Source organism: Physcomitrium patens, chromosome 25 (assembly GCF_059467195.1).
Source record: "Physcomitrium patens ecotype Gransden chromosome 25, ASM5946719v1, whole genome shotgun sequence".
Taxonomy (NCBI): Eukaryota; Viridiplantae; Streptophyta; class Bryopsida; order Funariales; family Funariaceae; genus Physcomitrium; species Physcomitrium patens.
Genome location: NC_143434.1, coordinates 3,277,638 through 3,295,468, shown reverse-complemented (window position 1 = coordinate 3,295,468; position 17,831 = coordinate 3,277,638).

Genomic DNA, 17,831 nt, shown 5'->3' with positions numbered 1-17,831 from the left:
AATCATGGCTCTTATATATTTGTAGATATACTTGACAACACAAATAGATTTACATATCTCATCATTAATATGACAATTATACTTTGAAGATATTTTTGGATAAAATAAAATAATATCCTTGTTGTCAACAACTATTCCTTGACCTTCAAACATTCTTCTATCATTTCTTTGTCAATATTAAGGATATTCATTGACATCTATTGTTATTTCTTCCACAAACATCTTTAGATATTGCTTTAAAAAAATGTCCGATGTCGTAATGTAATACGACTATATGGTGAAATTATAATCAAAGTTGAATTTCTAATTAATATCTAATTATCTTAGTTAAATTATAATTTGAGGTATCTATACATGGCTTTTATAAAAGCCTCTTAGGTTATTTTCTTATCTTAATAGTTAGTAGGTTGAAGTTTAGTTAGTAATTTTACCTTCTAGATTATAGAGACTCTTCTACTATCTTAGAAAGACCATAAATTAATAAAATCAGATTATAAGAGGTAAATAATTAGTATAGTTGGTACTAGGATTAAGTTGAGAGTAGGATTGGGCTAAAAACACCTTAGGATAGGTTAGATTGATACCTGGGGGTCGACCATCTGTGAGACAGGGTCAAAATCAAACCTTTGGCCACTAAAACAAAGGCCTAAGACAAAATAGGAGGGCATTTGAAGATTGGAGATTAGGATTTAAAAGCTAGCTTGAAGTTCTTTCAAAAGAAAAAAGAATTATTGAGAAAGGATTTTTGAGGACTTAGAAATTGTTTTTCAAAGTCAAGATTTATATCAGTGATTTGGGTTTTATATAATATAATTAGGACTAGCAATTTTGGCTAGTTCGTACAATTAATGTGATATCTACAATTGAAAATTTGATACTATTTGGATTATTAGATGTGCTAATTTTATACAAAATTTTGTGATCATCTAACAATGTGGTTTAGAGATATCTAGTTTTTAGCACAAGAGGATTTTGGAAGGTGGTAGTTTGAGGTTGGGTAGGATTTCTATGATATCTAAAGATCTATCAGTCTGATCAAGGTAAAAATTGGCATGGTGTTGAAGGACTTGAAGATCAAGCTACACATCAATTTTAAGACAATGTTAATATTTGGAAAGGGAGAAATCATTGCTAGGGTTTCTACTTCACTTTTCAAGTTGGCGGCCGAGTGACATCAGTGCAATATTTGGAGGTTTTATCACAATCCGTAAGTTGGATTGGGCTGAAAATTCATGAGCATATAGAAGACTTACATTGACAATTGCATGCAAAATTTCACATCAAGTGGACAAACAGATCAGATGTTATTACTTGTTAAAGCTCACTAATTAAGATTGGACTTACAAGGAAAATCTAAATTGCTTAAATATGAAAGTAATAAGGTAATTGGGAATTATGTATGGTTAAGACTACTAAGAAGAGTGTTTTAAGCACTTTTGAATTGGAATTCAGATTGTATTCTTCTCAAGTGGGCAAAACCTATTAGGATTTCTTGGCTACTTGTGAAACACAATCTCACCTTCCACAGCTAGATGCTCGGTGCATTCCTGAGCAAAACAACCTGTAATACAACACCGCCTTCCATACTAGGCACTTGAAGATTTCACATTCTACATGGACTATGTACCATGCATTATAAAATGACTTCAAATAACTCTTGATTATTATTTTATCTAATTTTTTTGGAAAAACCATACAATCTACATCTTCAATGCATTTAATCTTCCTTTTATAATCCAAAAAAATCAAGATGTGTATATGAAGTAGACTTCTCGTGTCAAATTCAATAGTATAAATATATGCAAGAATATGATCAAAGATAATTTTTTTCTTTATATCTTTCATAATTGCACGTTTTTTGAATTCAAATACATAAATAACCAAATTTGGCCAATTATTTGCTTATTATTTTTGAAGCAATTTATTCTAAATTTTGGACCATCTTGGATTTGTTGTCATTGTTATAAAAATATCAAGATATTGATAAAACCTTGTAGTTTTTATAAAATCTTGAAGTATTTCTATCATATATCTTGTACTTCTAATGTGTGATGATGGAAGTAAGATTCTATATCCTAAATTATTTGATTCATATTGTTCTTCTTCAAGCCCAATACTTTAATGAGTTACAACAGTATCTACTAATCTTTTGTACAAATCAGCATGTAATTTTTTTTAATTGTAACGTGGATATTGTAAATATAATTACTTAATTGCTACTTATCTATTAACTATAAATTCTTTTAATAGCTTTCTTCCATAAATTTTTTTAGAATATTTGATAGGCCTTAAAAAAGTTAATAAGCAAAATAATCTATTTGTGTAAGGTTGTTGCATCTACAATCTTCTCGTCCAATACCTTCTCTTTTTTCAATAATATCTATCACTATATTTTGCACCCTTAGGTCAAGATGCCATTTAAGAATTCTATGTAAAAAAAGAGAATATAATGAAAGAGCAAATAAATAAGATAAGTATAATGAATCCTTTCTAATAGCCTATTATTATGCAGACAAATAATAATATCATGAAGTGCATTATATTATGATCTATCTCTAAGCAACATAATAGTAATTTCTTCAAAAGTAATAAGAATATTATATCAGTGTTTATTACTCTTATTCATGAAGTATAAAGAAACAATAAGATCTAATTCTACTATTCTTTTATTTTGTACTTGAAATAATACTTCATATACTTGTTTATATTATCCAATACATGAAATATTCTCCATAAAAACTTTTTAAATTTTTTACATAATTTGACTCAATAAACTACAATTACATTTTATTCTTCTATCTTATGCAAATGATGCATTGTAAATATAGAGTTGTGTTTAAATTGGATCCATAAATTTTTTTTAGTGACAATATTTTGCTAAATGATATAACTTTCTATTTATTTTTAAACTATATTGAGCATTTTCTTGAAGCATAGATCAATCAATATTTGCACTTAAGGACATAAATACACGTGAAATATTATATTGATGGATGTTTTTTTTGGAACTCCCTTCTTCTTTCATCTTGGTCTTTGAATAAGCGTGTCAAAAGCAAAAATAAAGAAGATAGAGATAGAATTTTTTTCTTTGATGACAATATTGTCCAATAATAGAAACTTCCTTAGAAATTTGACTAAATGTTCATCAAATCAATGTAGTGCATTACAATGAAGATACAACATTCGTCTTTTTTAGATTATGTATGACTTCAAGACTTGTAATTATTTCAATTTTTTTTTGTCCTCTCTCACATTCCCTATGCTATTGTTCAGCAATTGCTTTTTGATTTATTATTAAAGGTGGATTGTTTATAATTATACAGGTTCTATTAGACAATTGGAGTAAGCTTGTAAGAGTCAAAATTTTATCTCCATAAAATTCTAATAATATCTTATTATTTAAGTATTTTAGTAAAATTACATAGTACCTATCAAATAAAAATATGTGTATATAGCTTAATTATACAAATTATAATGCCATAGTGCTTTAAAAAAATATTCTACATCTATGCATCTCTACTAATCACAATCATAAATACTTTTTTAACAACTTGCTACAACAAAAAGCTCAATTTTTCCAATATGTCACATTCTGCAAAAAAAAATTAAAAAAAAAATTAAAATCAATATTTAATTAATTAATTATTAAATAAAATTAATATATATATATATATATATATTTATATACATAAGAAGTTGAATACAAAATCTTTCATATTAAAGCAATAAATAAAATTCCTACAATTAAATTTTTGTATAATAATTCTTATTGTAGTTAAAAATACTTCTAAAATTCCAATAAAATTTTATTTTTTGAGAATTTTATTTATAATGAAGATATAATATAAAATATAATATAATAGGTATAATATAAAAACCATATAACTATAAATATAATTGTATAGATAAAAATTATTAATATAAAACTATAAAATAATAAGATAATTTTATTTCTTATTAAATCCTTATATAAATCCATGTTTAATAATAATATCATAGCTTCTATTATAATAGAGAAAAATATAATTATTAAAGTATGTAAAATATGTGTAGTATAGAATCAAAAAAATTAAATACAAAATTCTTTTATTTATGGTTCTTTTACAAAAGGCTTGAAAAAATTTATCATTCTCTCATTTTAATCTTTATGCTTATACTACAAAGTACTAAAAAAAGAATAATTGTTCAAATTTTCTTACAAATTCGCTATGTAATCTAAATAATATTTCTATTTGAGCTCTCAACAATGTCTACTTTAAGGCGCTCTTGGAAAAGTTCCAAACATGCTCTCAAAGCTTGCTTCACTACAACTCCCTTGTAGAATTTCAGATAATTCCTTATTTCATTGCACATCAAGAATGTCTTCCAGCAATAAAAAAAAAAAAAAAAAAAAAAAAAAAAAAAATGCAGCTCCTGTCATTGCAATCACAATGTCAAGATTGACAAAAACAAATATGCAAAGATTGCAACAACGGAGATGATGTAGCAATAATATTGATTTTCCATCTTTGCTATAAATTGACTAAATCTACAATAGGCAACATGCTTAAGCTTGAAAAATAATCTTATTAAAATAAATATCAATCTATTCAATCATACATTTACCTTCAATCATACTTAGTTGCAAAAAAAAAAAAAAAAAAAAAAAAAAAGAATCTTGTGAAGTCCTTGTATTGTTGATTGTTATGATAATATAATGTCGTTGATTACTATTATAATAAAATATTGTTGATAACTCCATTTTTGAATGAACCCATATTGTTGTTACAAAACTAAGTCCATATGATTTGACAATGAAAGTTGATATGATTTGCTAATGAGGTCAATATGGTTCAATAATAATGTTACATCAATATAAGTTGTAAAGTTTGTGGTAGCAAAGATGATGTAGTAACAAATATTAATTTTTTATTCTTGTTGTAAATTGACTAAATCTACAACACGTAATATACTTAAATTTGAAAAATAATCTTATTAAAATAAATTAAAATATATTTTTTTCTTATTATGCAACATATCTATTGTCTTTCTTTTATCATAATTTGTGTCTTGTATTCAATTATGCATTTACCTTCAATCGCATTTAATTGCAAAAAAATAAAATAAGGCATGTGAATTCTATGTATTATTGATTGCTACCATAATATAATGTCGTTGATAATAATCAATGTTGTTAATATAATGTTTTTCATTATAATGTCATTGATAGTAACATTGATAGAGTTTTATCTTATTTAAAGTGTTATTTAAAGTATGTGAAATGAGTTAGTGATAAAAAATATGATCTATAATGTTTGCATCAAAGTTTGATTCAAACTAAAATAATCCCTAAATATAATTTTACATGACTTGAGACAATATTTTTAGCCCCATCATATGAAGGAATATATGATTAATAGCCGCAATAGACAACCTTTACACTCATGTCAAACATCCACTTCATTCCAAACATTGCTTATTAACATATTTTCTTTAATTTGCATTCAAATGTAACATCAAAAATAAATAATCACCCAATGTATTCAACCAATTTCTAACACTATTAAGCTAAAAATAACACAACACATAACAGATTGTGCATTGGGCCATGCCTCATTACCATTTGTGTTTTCATCAACATCATCAAAGATTGGGATCAAATGTGTACTTGGCAAAATTTCATCCCCCCTCATAGCTCACACCTTGCTTTGTTGGTATTTGATTGTTTATTTCTCTCTGAATTATTGAATTTCATCTTTAATTGCATTTCTAATTACATTTAATTACAAAAAGAACAAGTCTTGTGGATTCTTTGTGATTAGATATTATCACCTATAATATGCAAATCATCATTGCAATAAAAAATGTGACTTCTATTATTATAGTTACAATATTGAGATTGACAAAAAAAACATGCAAAATAAAATTGTAAACATGAAAATAATATGATAATACTTTACATGTAGCAAATAAGACATTCCTAAATCCATTCAAATTTAATTAAACTCCCATATTTTAGTTAAGTTTTAGTATTTTACATTCAATTAAATTCTAGCAATGATGAAAACAAAGACCAATCAATGCATTGAATAAGAACTATTATTATTTAGGCAATTTATATTTGCTTGAATTTTGGTCAAGCTTTTTCTTCTTTTTAAACTCTAGAAAATATTAAGTTTTTTGATGAAAACCAAGAAAGGTACATGCCGTAAATGAAAGCTACTATTTATTTTTTTGAATAATTTATGTATATATATATATATATATATATATATATATATAAAGTGTTGGCATGATACATATTTGAGGCATATATTTGGTACTACATATAATGTTGGCACGTAGTTCTTGAAGATCTTCATTCTTGTATCATTACACATTTATTGGACCTTTAACAATTCCATTCACACACTAAACTTCTTATGATTGCCATTGGCAGGGTCTTAATTTATTAGACAACAATGCATCATGTAATTGCTTTATCAACTATACAAAATATACAAGATTAGTATCATTTCTATGGTAGAAATATTTGATATGATTTTAAAAGATGAAACATATGGAAGAAAAATATTAATGGCAAGTAGAGTGTGATGACCAATGATAAAGTCAAGGAAGTTGTTGAGCCAATAACTATGGAAGATATTGAGTTGTTTGTAAGATTCAAACAAACTTTTAGTTTGGAAGATTCAACAACTTGAGGTTGTTAGAAAAGAAGGTTACTAAATAATATCTTATAATTTTAATAACAAGCTATCACATATATTTAAGGAGTATTTTTAAGCATAAAGGGAATTTATTTTTAATTCTTATTTTTAAAATTATTAAAAAAAATCCTCTTCCGACTTGAAGTATCATCAAATAATAGTTCCTACATAATTCATACAATGTAATCAAACTACTACATCATCAGTTAAACCATTTGAAATTTTTTAAGAAGGTAACATGAGTATTGAATATCTTTGATAGAACCTTTAGTCTAAATCATCTATGGCCTTATCTCTACTTTCAATTCAATTAACAATAATATCACCGAAGGCTTTTGATATCACTACTCTCATTAAATTTTTCTTATATTACAAGGTAGGATAAAAAAAACTAGCCATTTAATAAAATCAAAATATTGTATTTGCTTAGCAAACCACAATATTGCAAAGTCTATTAGATTTGTAATTCATAATTATCATACAATAGGCAATCCATTATATGCCCATAATTTTGGAAGTAGATTAACTTGGCTAACTTTCAAGTATAAAAGAATGACTTGTATATCATTTTTAGGACTCTTGATCCATTGTTATCCAACCTTTAAGATATAGGACACAATGGTCCACATGCATATGGCCTTTATAACATTCTATACACCTTGTGGAAGAAGAAAGATAATTTCTATATTACAGAATGATAATGGACTAAAGAATGATTCTTTAAACAAGGTTCTACCATTTTTTCTATACCCTATTAATAATTTGATGTCAAAACTCCTACATCATATTTAAATACTCATTCCATTACAAAAATTGGTCAGACTTGTCATAAGATTTTTCATCTTCTTTTATATATCTATTGTTCTTGTTAAGAATGAAAAAAATTTATTCTCTAAATTGATGATGGATATAATATATTCACCAAAACTATTTCAATTTGCTACTATGAAAGTATTTGTCACCACTATTATAACTTATTTAATAGACATTCTTCCAATCATGCCACCTACTATTATTGTTAAAAGAGACAATTCATTTTTTAACACCATCAATTGCATGGAATTTCTTTATCAATAGTTATTGGTCCTAATGCTATGAGAAGTTGCTGATTTTTTATGAGAATATCAAATTCTTAACACTATATGGACAATGATTGACAACATGAACTCCATCATGTATCCACACATAATATTGTCTTCTATTTTGCATATCATCAAGACACTTATTACATCAACCTTACTAGAAATGATCATATTACTACCAATTAGAGCCGATTTTAAGAAATTTCTTCTTTCAATTATTTGGCAAGTACTTTCTATCTAATGATTTTTTCATATTTTTGTATAACTTCATCAATATGGCAAACACATGCTATATTTTCAAACTATATAAAATCTATCAATTTTATAATTACCTTATAATAGATATTCAAGATTTTTTGAAATTCCACATAGATAGCTATGTATAGCTTACCTTGAGATAAGTACAAAGTTTCCTTCAATAATTATTTATCTCTATTGAACAACACAACAATGAATAAGGCTTCATAAATAGCATCAAATTTTAATATAGAAATAACTTAGATCTTCACTTTTTTAAATTCATCAAGCATGCCAAACTTGCAACTAATAATAATAAGAAATTTATATGCTAGATTGTACAAATTTATTTTATGCAGATGTAATAAAAGAGGCTAGGATTAACTCCTTTACATTCAATGATGCCATGCTTCAATATCTCAAGCTATGTATTCAATATTTAGGTACAACTCTTTTTAAACACACAAAGCTTAAAGAAATAATCTCATCACCAATCTCTATATCTATAGATCTAGGTCACTATCTTAACAATTCCACTAATAATCCTTATGAAGATGGATATGATCTCAAATTCCTTATCAATGACTTCTTTAAGCAATTATAAGCTTTATGTTCTAACACTCAACAAGTGAAAATTGAAGGACTTTATTTACTTAATAACAACAAAAACTAAGAATCCACTTATTATATCATATTTCAATAAAAAAATCTTTTCTTATGAATTTTGTAAAAAAATAGGATACAATGCTATATAATATTATTTTGTCCTTTTGTCTTGAAAAACCTAGATTCATGGTACATAGAGTTAGCCACCTAAAACAAGATTTTTCTTTTAAATTTATAATTATATTTATAAAAGGCAATAATACAAAACAATGCTTTACAAGCCCATCATTGTTCGTACTCATATTTAGTAACTTTTTTTGCTTCAATTGCTTTTTCTTTATCAAGATAGTTAAGTCCATTAGACCCTAGATTATAGTTTATTAAAACTATGGACTTAATTATCCATTACTAGTTGATATGATATATAATGTCACCACCATTTTCCTCTCTATTACCAAGCTATTTAATTTCCATATAGCATTGGCTAAGATAATAGTTTCTATTATCAATGGCATAACATATTATTTACTAGGCATCATGGTAGTTACTATATATATCATAAGAGTTGATGATATAATTATTGCCATTATCTTATCAAAAGATAAAATCCTTTTTGACCTTGAATAGATGTTCAAAATTTCATATCTCCTTAATATCACCAAATTTCATATAGTTCTTAGTGCCTTTGACAATCTAGCTAAGATAATTGCCATATCTATGATCACATTGCAACCAAGACCTCACCATCAATCCAAAATACCATAACCATTCATATTCACTAACTCACTATTATGTAATTGGAATTCATTCATAAAATTTTACTTACTAGATGATTGTCTCTATACTTAACAACTACGTACCTTTGGCATAAAGGCACTACCTCTTATATCAACTTATAAATTATTAGTATTATTACAAGCTACAACAATGTTCACAGTGCCTCGATTGTTATAGCACTAGCATTGAAGTAATATTATAATTGTCTATCCTTAACAATACCATCTACAACTCAAACCACGGTGATGGTTTTTAAAGAAATGATAGAAGATGGTGGCTAATGGAATATATGCTAAGCAATTTTGTGATAAAATCCTTATCCTTGTAGAAAATCCAATATCTATCCTACTAAGCATAGCTGCTTATGAAATACTTGTGCAATTAATTACTATTCTCAATTCTTTAATAATTAACTTCTCTCTCATCAAGGATCTTCACATAAGAATGAACGATCATTCTTCTATCACTATCTCTATTACTATGCTTTATTTTAAGTAATCATGCAATAAAGTATATGTGAGATCAATGTCACTAATCAAGATATAAATTTTTGTATCATATATGATTTTTTATAGACTTTATCTTCTCTATAATACAATGAGATTAGCTAACATGCTTCATTGCCAATAATCTTAGTATCTTTAGTTCACTTTCTACAAACTTTAGATGTACGATATTAATCGAATATCATATTATCACAATTGTTCTTCCGGCTTGCCAAGTTTGATATCATAAAAGCAACAAGGAATAGAAGATGATCCTCAAAGAAGTTCAAAAATTGTTGGATGCCAATATAGCCAATTTGTATCTTTCATCTTGAGTTTCATTGATTATTTTTTTAAAATAGAATAATAATACGACAAGATTTTGTATTGAATATAGATGCTTCAATGCAATAATAAAAAATATATATATCTTTTTTTGTACATTCATAATATGTTAGATCAATTATAAGATGTAATATTTTTTTCTTCTATCAATCTTGCCTTTGATCTATTGTAAGTATTTTTTAATAATATGACCAAGAAAAAATTAATATTTATATATTATAAAAGACTCTTTCATTTTAGCACTATGCTTATAAAATTGTATAATACCATGTCAATAATCTAATGTACAATAGACATGGTGTTACTAAAGTTTTGTTGTATATGTGCTCTAATTATTGTGGACAATGTTAACATATACTCCTATGATTCTGTTTCACATCTAAATGATCTAAATAGGATTTTTGATGAGATTCAAATATCAAGCCTCAAGTTAAAGATAAAGAAGTATACTTTGGATCTTGAAAAGCTTTTATATCTTAATCATATAGTATTTTCTTAAGGCTTGCAATTCCATCTAGACAAAATTCAGTTAATTATGTAATATCTATTGTTAATCAATTTAAAATGTACTTAGTTTTTCTTTGACTTGATTGATTATTATTAAAAATTTATTTATAATTTTGCAATGCTAGTGATACCTCTATATTAGCTAATAAAGAAAGATATTTCATTAGTTTAGAGAGAAATAGAATAAGTAACCTTTAAAAAATTAAAGGTGGATCTTTTTACAACCTCCTTACTTATCTATCTACACTTCTATTTGTCATTTTTGCTATAGATCAACACTAGTAGAAATACCATTAATGCAATACTAAGCCAAGTGATCCATAAAGAAGAGCAAGTCATTGCATATGCCTCTCTAAGGCCAAGAACTATGGCATTAACAATAAAAAAGGACTTGCAATGATTTTTGATATTAAACACCTTTGTTTCTATCTATAGAACACCAAATTTATAATTGAAACCAATCACATACCTCTTAAAGCACTATTAAAATTTCAAGATTTCATGGACCAACTAGCTTAGTTGACATTGATATTACTATCATATAATTATACTATTGTATATAAACTAGGACGTCTTTACTCTAACATAGATGCCTTGACTTATTCAAAGATCATAGAACCAAAACCATACTTAAAAATTCAGGATATCATTGCTAAGTTACATATCATGCTCTATAAGCAACTATTATTCATAATGGTAGTTGACTATTGCAAAGCTCATCATTCAACAGTAAACAACAATAAATTCTTATTAAGATTCTTCAAATGTTTTGAGAGCAATGATCAACAATAACATACACTAGTTTTTTTGTGGTTTTATTATTTATTATTTTTTTAGTTTGAATAGCCTATTCAATTGTTTCAATTACTTCTATTATTTTTATCTTCTTTTATTTCTAATTTTTAGCTCAAATATACTTATATATACAAGCAAAATGGTTTTGTATATGTTTCATTGATATCTTTTATAATAATAGCTTTATTTTATACAAACCAACATTAACTAAACCAAGATACATTCTAATATTGTGAAAATTTATAAGTTAAAAAAAGATGGAGATTATAGAAGCAACCACTCCTTGCCTTCTTGCAAATAAGTAGATTGTTCCGAATCAATATGAACAAGCATCATAGATGTAACATTATATGACATATTGGTTAATGCTTGCTAGAGCAATTTTAGTACCCTTGGACTAGATAACACTTTGGCATAAAAAGTGAAATACTATACCTAGTTGTGGAAGAAAAAATGAAACTTTCAATAAGATGATTCTAAAAATTCTAATAAAATCTTAAACAAATTCTAATTAAATTTTAATAATAATCTATTTTTAATTAAATAGAAAAAAATCTCAATAATTTATAAAAAAATATTAAAAATAAATAAATTAATCTTAATAAAATATATGTAATATAAAAATCTTAAAGAAATATAAAAATATATATCCTAATTGAATTCTAATCAAATCTTAATGTAATCTTCAATAAATCCTAATAAAATTATAAATCAATCTTAATCAAATCTTAATGAAATTCTATCCAAATCCTATTCGAATTTTAATAAAATCCTAAATTATAACCAAGTCCTAAACCAAATCTTAGATAAATTCTAATTCTTAATCAAATCTTAAATCAAATCCTAGCTTCTAAATCAATTCTAATTAATTATTAATCAAATCCTAAATTTTAAATAAATTCTTAATAAATCTTGTAGAAAATTGAAAATTCAATAATTAATTCTTAAAAAATTGATTTTGATTAAAAAATTTTAAACTTTGCAACAACTAAATTAGCAACAAACAAAAACAATTTGAAGAAGATTATACATATCAATTGTAAAAAAAGCTTCCAAAATCTCTTGGTTATAATCCTCATCTTTTGACTTGAATGTTAATCTTTTAATAATAATTTTTCCTTATTGAATTATTCAATTGCTCCAAAATTTGGATTGTGTATAGATATTCAAGTCTAAATTGCTCTTCCTAATATTTTCTTCAATTAAATTAGCAGGTATTGTCACATTGAAAAATCCCTCATTAATCCTAAATCTTAATTATTTAAGACCATAACCTAAAAAAACTCTTATACTCTTTAATTTTACCAATCAATTTATTTCAAAATTTTCACATATATTTATAATAATAATAAAAAAAAACTATCAATTTTTTTTTATATACATGCTACGAAATCCAAAAAATCTTCAAGTTTATAAACATATTTTTATTTTTTAAAATCTAAATCCACCTAATACATCAATAACTTTGAAAATCATTCAAAATCTCAATATTAATCCAAATGACATGAGATCAAAAATATTTCTCTAATATACTCTAAATTCTACTTTTTAATTGATAAAAGAGTCCCAAAAATAATATAAGTGCTTGAATTTGTGCCTCAAAGTGTGATTTTGTTGTGGTTTGTAGCCGGTCCTCTCAAAGTATCAATTCTACTTTTCTTGAGGTAATTTTTTTTAAAACCAACTCCTAAATTTTTCTTACAAATGCTTATTTTTCTATTATTTTAATCTATCTTATTTTTCCTTATTTATGATTATAAAAAGTAAATAGAATATATTTTCATAAAAAGTAATTATAATAATATAAGATTTTATTACTAATCAATTTTTTATCTATGTTTTTTTACTATATCTTTTTTTATTAAACTCTTATATATATATATATATATATATATATATATATATATATACATACATACATTTTCACTTAATGGCCATATTACCATACAACAATGGTTTATCTATATACTATGTATATTGATTTAGAAGAATGATGCATATGATGCCCATTAACGTACAATGTTGTGAATGATCACATTAACCTAGTAGGCTCATATGTAAATTATGTATAAAAAAAAACAAGCAATAGTATATCAACAACCTAAATTTCTATGCAGAGGAATATTTGCATATTCATAGGGATAGAAAATAGTCACAATGTAAATCTTATGTCATCCAATGATGATGTACAATAATCTATAATTTAAAATTTTTATATATGTAATTTGGACTATTAAATAATAGCAAGTATTTGAACTATTGAAATAGCAAGTATTTGAGGCATATACTTAGTACAACATATGAAATTGGGACCTAGTTCTTGAGTATCTTCATCTTTGTGTCATCTTACATTTATTGCATCCTCAATAATTTTATTCACATATTGAGCTTCTTCTGACTAATATTGGCAGGGTCTTTATTTATTGAATAATAATACATCATATAGTTATTTTATCAAGTCCATAAAATACACATAATTAGTATTGTCTTATTTCTTTGCTTTATAAAAAGTAACTTATAACTTTAATAATTTTGTTCTAAATATTATAGGCATAGTATTCAAATAGAATAAGACTCTAAAAGTTTAAGTAATTAATATAAAAGAAGTTTACTTTATATCACAAGCAAGAGATATAAGAAGACACAAGACTAAGAGGTCCAAGCTAAGCCAAAAGGATTATAATATTAAAATTGATGATTCTTTTACCTTCAATTTATATTTATATTAAGTATAAAGAAGATCCTTAAATATTTTTTGTAATTTTTAAAGGTGAAGCAAGATTAAGATTCTTTTTTGGAAATTTTTTAAAGTATTTAAGTCTACATAAATCTTTTGAGACCTAATAACACCTTCTTCAACCTTCTTCTATTGTATGTCCATGAAAACAAGCCTTGTGGTTCTTAAAAAGCTTCCACATAGCTTGTACAATAATTGATGTATATTAAATTAAAAAAAAATAAAAATTCAACACATTTTAATAGTTAAAAGCTTTGTTACAATTTATTTATATGATTGATCTTTGAAATAATATAAACTATTTCTAAATTTAAATTCATATTCATTATGTAATATAAAAATTCTTCCAATTGTATATGTTCTTTAAACATGATGTAAGCTCTTTTTTTAATTGTAGCTCTCCAATCTTTAAAACTAGTTTTAGGTATAATTCTTAAATAAAAATACCAAATAATAGTTTTAGCATGAAAACTTCAAATAAAATCATATTCTATGTTCTAAAATCCGAATTTTGTTTTTATCTAAGTAGCTTTATGATATTACTCTATAAAAAAATAATGAATTCTTTTGAAAATATAATAATGAATTTTTGATAAATTTAATCTATTTTTGAAATTATATAGCTTATTTTTATAATTCTTTATTCAAATAATCAATTAAAAAAATAAAAAAATCATCAAATATAAAAATATCATTTAAAATAATAATAGGCGGTATTTTGTATTTTTTTACTTATAATTTATGTTTTGTATTTAATAAAAACTAATTTTTAAAAATTGAGAAAGCATGATTTTAAAGCCACTTTAATTTGATGATATCACCAAAATATACTACTCTACATTCTATTAATTTACAAATTTAGGACTGAAAATAATATAACAAGAAGAAATTATTCATATATACATAAATAAACATTCAACAACAACCATATTTCAAAAAATAGTACAAAAACATTGTGCAAATAGGAGGTCTTATTTTCAACTTAAAATTTTACTTCATAATGAAATTCAACTTGTGATAAGATAATATTATAAGATTATTTTTTGGTATTTTATATTTAATTTGGATACTTTTAGAAGTCTAAAAAATAAAAATAATAACTAAAATACTTAACAAGTACATATATGTATATATGTATATATATATACACGCACATTAAAATATATTATTTATAAAATTTATTATGAGAATGATAATAAATAGCTCTGAATTTTAATAGCACCATAATTTTATTCATGTACATTTGAATAAGCTTTAAATCAAAAAATGTCATATAACTTATATTACTTTTAGATTATATATAAGTATTGTTGTAAATCAGTAAAAAAATTACTAATACAATAGTCAAATCTAATGATATAAGACATTGTAAGCATTTTATTTTCAATATAAATATGTGAATCATTAAGAAGAGAATTTTGGTAAAATCATGCAACTTCAAGCAAGGAAAGAATACTTTGTAACTTATTTTAATTCATTAGTGTTTTAGAAGTAAGTAAATAGGAATGACAAGAAGGTTCCATATTAGACAAGGAAGAATTCAAAAGCAAAGAGGCAAAAAAAAAATCTAGCAGATTCAATAAAAAGACTAGAGATGCAAGATATCAATCTTTATATTTCTTGCATGCTAAGCAAGTGCTCTACTATCTCAGCCAAATATCCCTTTGGAGTTAAAATGAATAATGAATATAACACTAATATGTGTCAAAATGAGCTTTTATCTTTCAATAAACACAGTGATTATATTATAGGTATATTTACAAATCTTTGTCTATGTTTTATGCCCTAGTATATTCAGCTACATATATTGTTTATGTAAACATTGATGGATAAGTTTGGCGTTTTCCCAAAATCAGTACCTTTTATCTAAAAATCTATAATTTGACTTTTTTACATGTCTAGTTTGCTTCTCCATTCTTATTTATGTATATAAGAACTATCTATTAGACAAAATAGGTCTTCATGTGTTATATTTATGAAGGCCATATTGACAAGTATGTGGAGTTGAAGGTCAAGTACAATATTCATTTGATAGTGGCTTATGTAATAGAGAAGTAGTTGCCAGGGAGGAAAGATTTTACATATGGAATTTTGTGCTTTTAGTATTTCTTGTATTTTGGCATGCTTCCATTCTATGTTTGTGAATAATTGTTGAATACCATGTTGCAATTCCTCACTAGTACTAGAGTCCATGTTTGTACTGTCCTCAATAGCCGTATCAAAGTTGAACGCAAGTAAGTTTGGTGCATGGTGTGCATTGGTGGTAATATTGTAGCGTGCTTATTAATTATTTGATCTAGGCTTTTATTAAGGTTTATTAAGATTTTAATTAGGAATAAATTAGAATTTTTTAAATATTTATTTAAAATTTATATAGAATTTTTATTTTTAATATTTTTTTAGGATTTCTTATTATTTCTTTAAAAGTTTTTATTTTTAGTATTCATTTAAGATTTTTTTAAGGTTTTATTTTTATGATTCTTTAAAGTTTTTTTATTATATTTTATTGAGATTAATTTATGATTTTTTTGTGTTTCTTTTTTAATTTCTTTTAAATTTATTTGGATTAATCAAAGTTTAATCAAGATTATTAAAGATCACTTAAAATATATTAGACTTGATAGGATTGTTGTTGCATTTCTACTTACTTTCCATAACTCAATGCTTGATGCATTTTCAAGCAAGAATAATCGTAATACAATATTAGTTGTGAATTTGGTACAAAAAGCTTGAAATGGGAGGTCTTAATTTTTTTTTTCTTTCTATATTTTTTTATTTAATAGTGAACAAAAGCAAGAGTTCTGAAGGAGGTAAGCAAAGAGCTTTAATTGGAGCTATTGTGGAATTTCTACTAATGGACAAGGTATATACATAGATCCAACCGTTGCAAGCATGTTTTAGGCTTTTACATTATCTTTGCAACAACAACAAAGTAATAATTGCAAGAAAGTTTTGGCAACCAAAGCATTGCAAATAGTACTTAACAAAGTTGACTCATTTCATAGAAGAGATATTTTATAGTATTTAAGATGTTATACTCAAGAAATGGAATTAAATTGGATTTTTGAAAAGAAGATGATTGAGCTATTTAGACTTGCCATGGTATTGGAGATAAAGTAACATTTTATATGAATTATGAAGTATCATGGGAGTTTATGAGAGATATTTTTTCATACATTAAAAGATAAATATTTCTTAAATGATAGTAATTTTATTACTAAAAAAATATTTTTAGAATAGATTGAGTAATTTAATTAGAATTTACAATCAATAGATTTATTAATTTTTTTTGAAAGGTAGTACTTTTAATTATTAAAGGTAGAAAATTAATATTAGAAGCAAACAAGGTTGAATTGTTTTTTCAAGCTATCAATAGAGAAGTACAAGAAAAATTAGAATTTCTTCTTGAAGACAAAGAAGAAGATGAAAGATTGACAACAAAGTGGAGAAATATTGAAGATATAGTAGATTTGCTTATAAAAAAAGGAAAAAAGAATGATAGGATTAATATTCCAAGGATAATATAAGCACCTAAAACTCAAGTACATACAATACCACCAATGATAGCCATTAT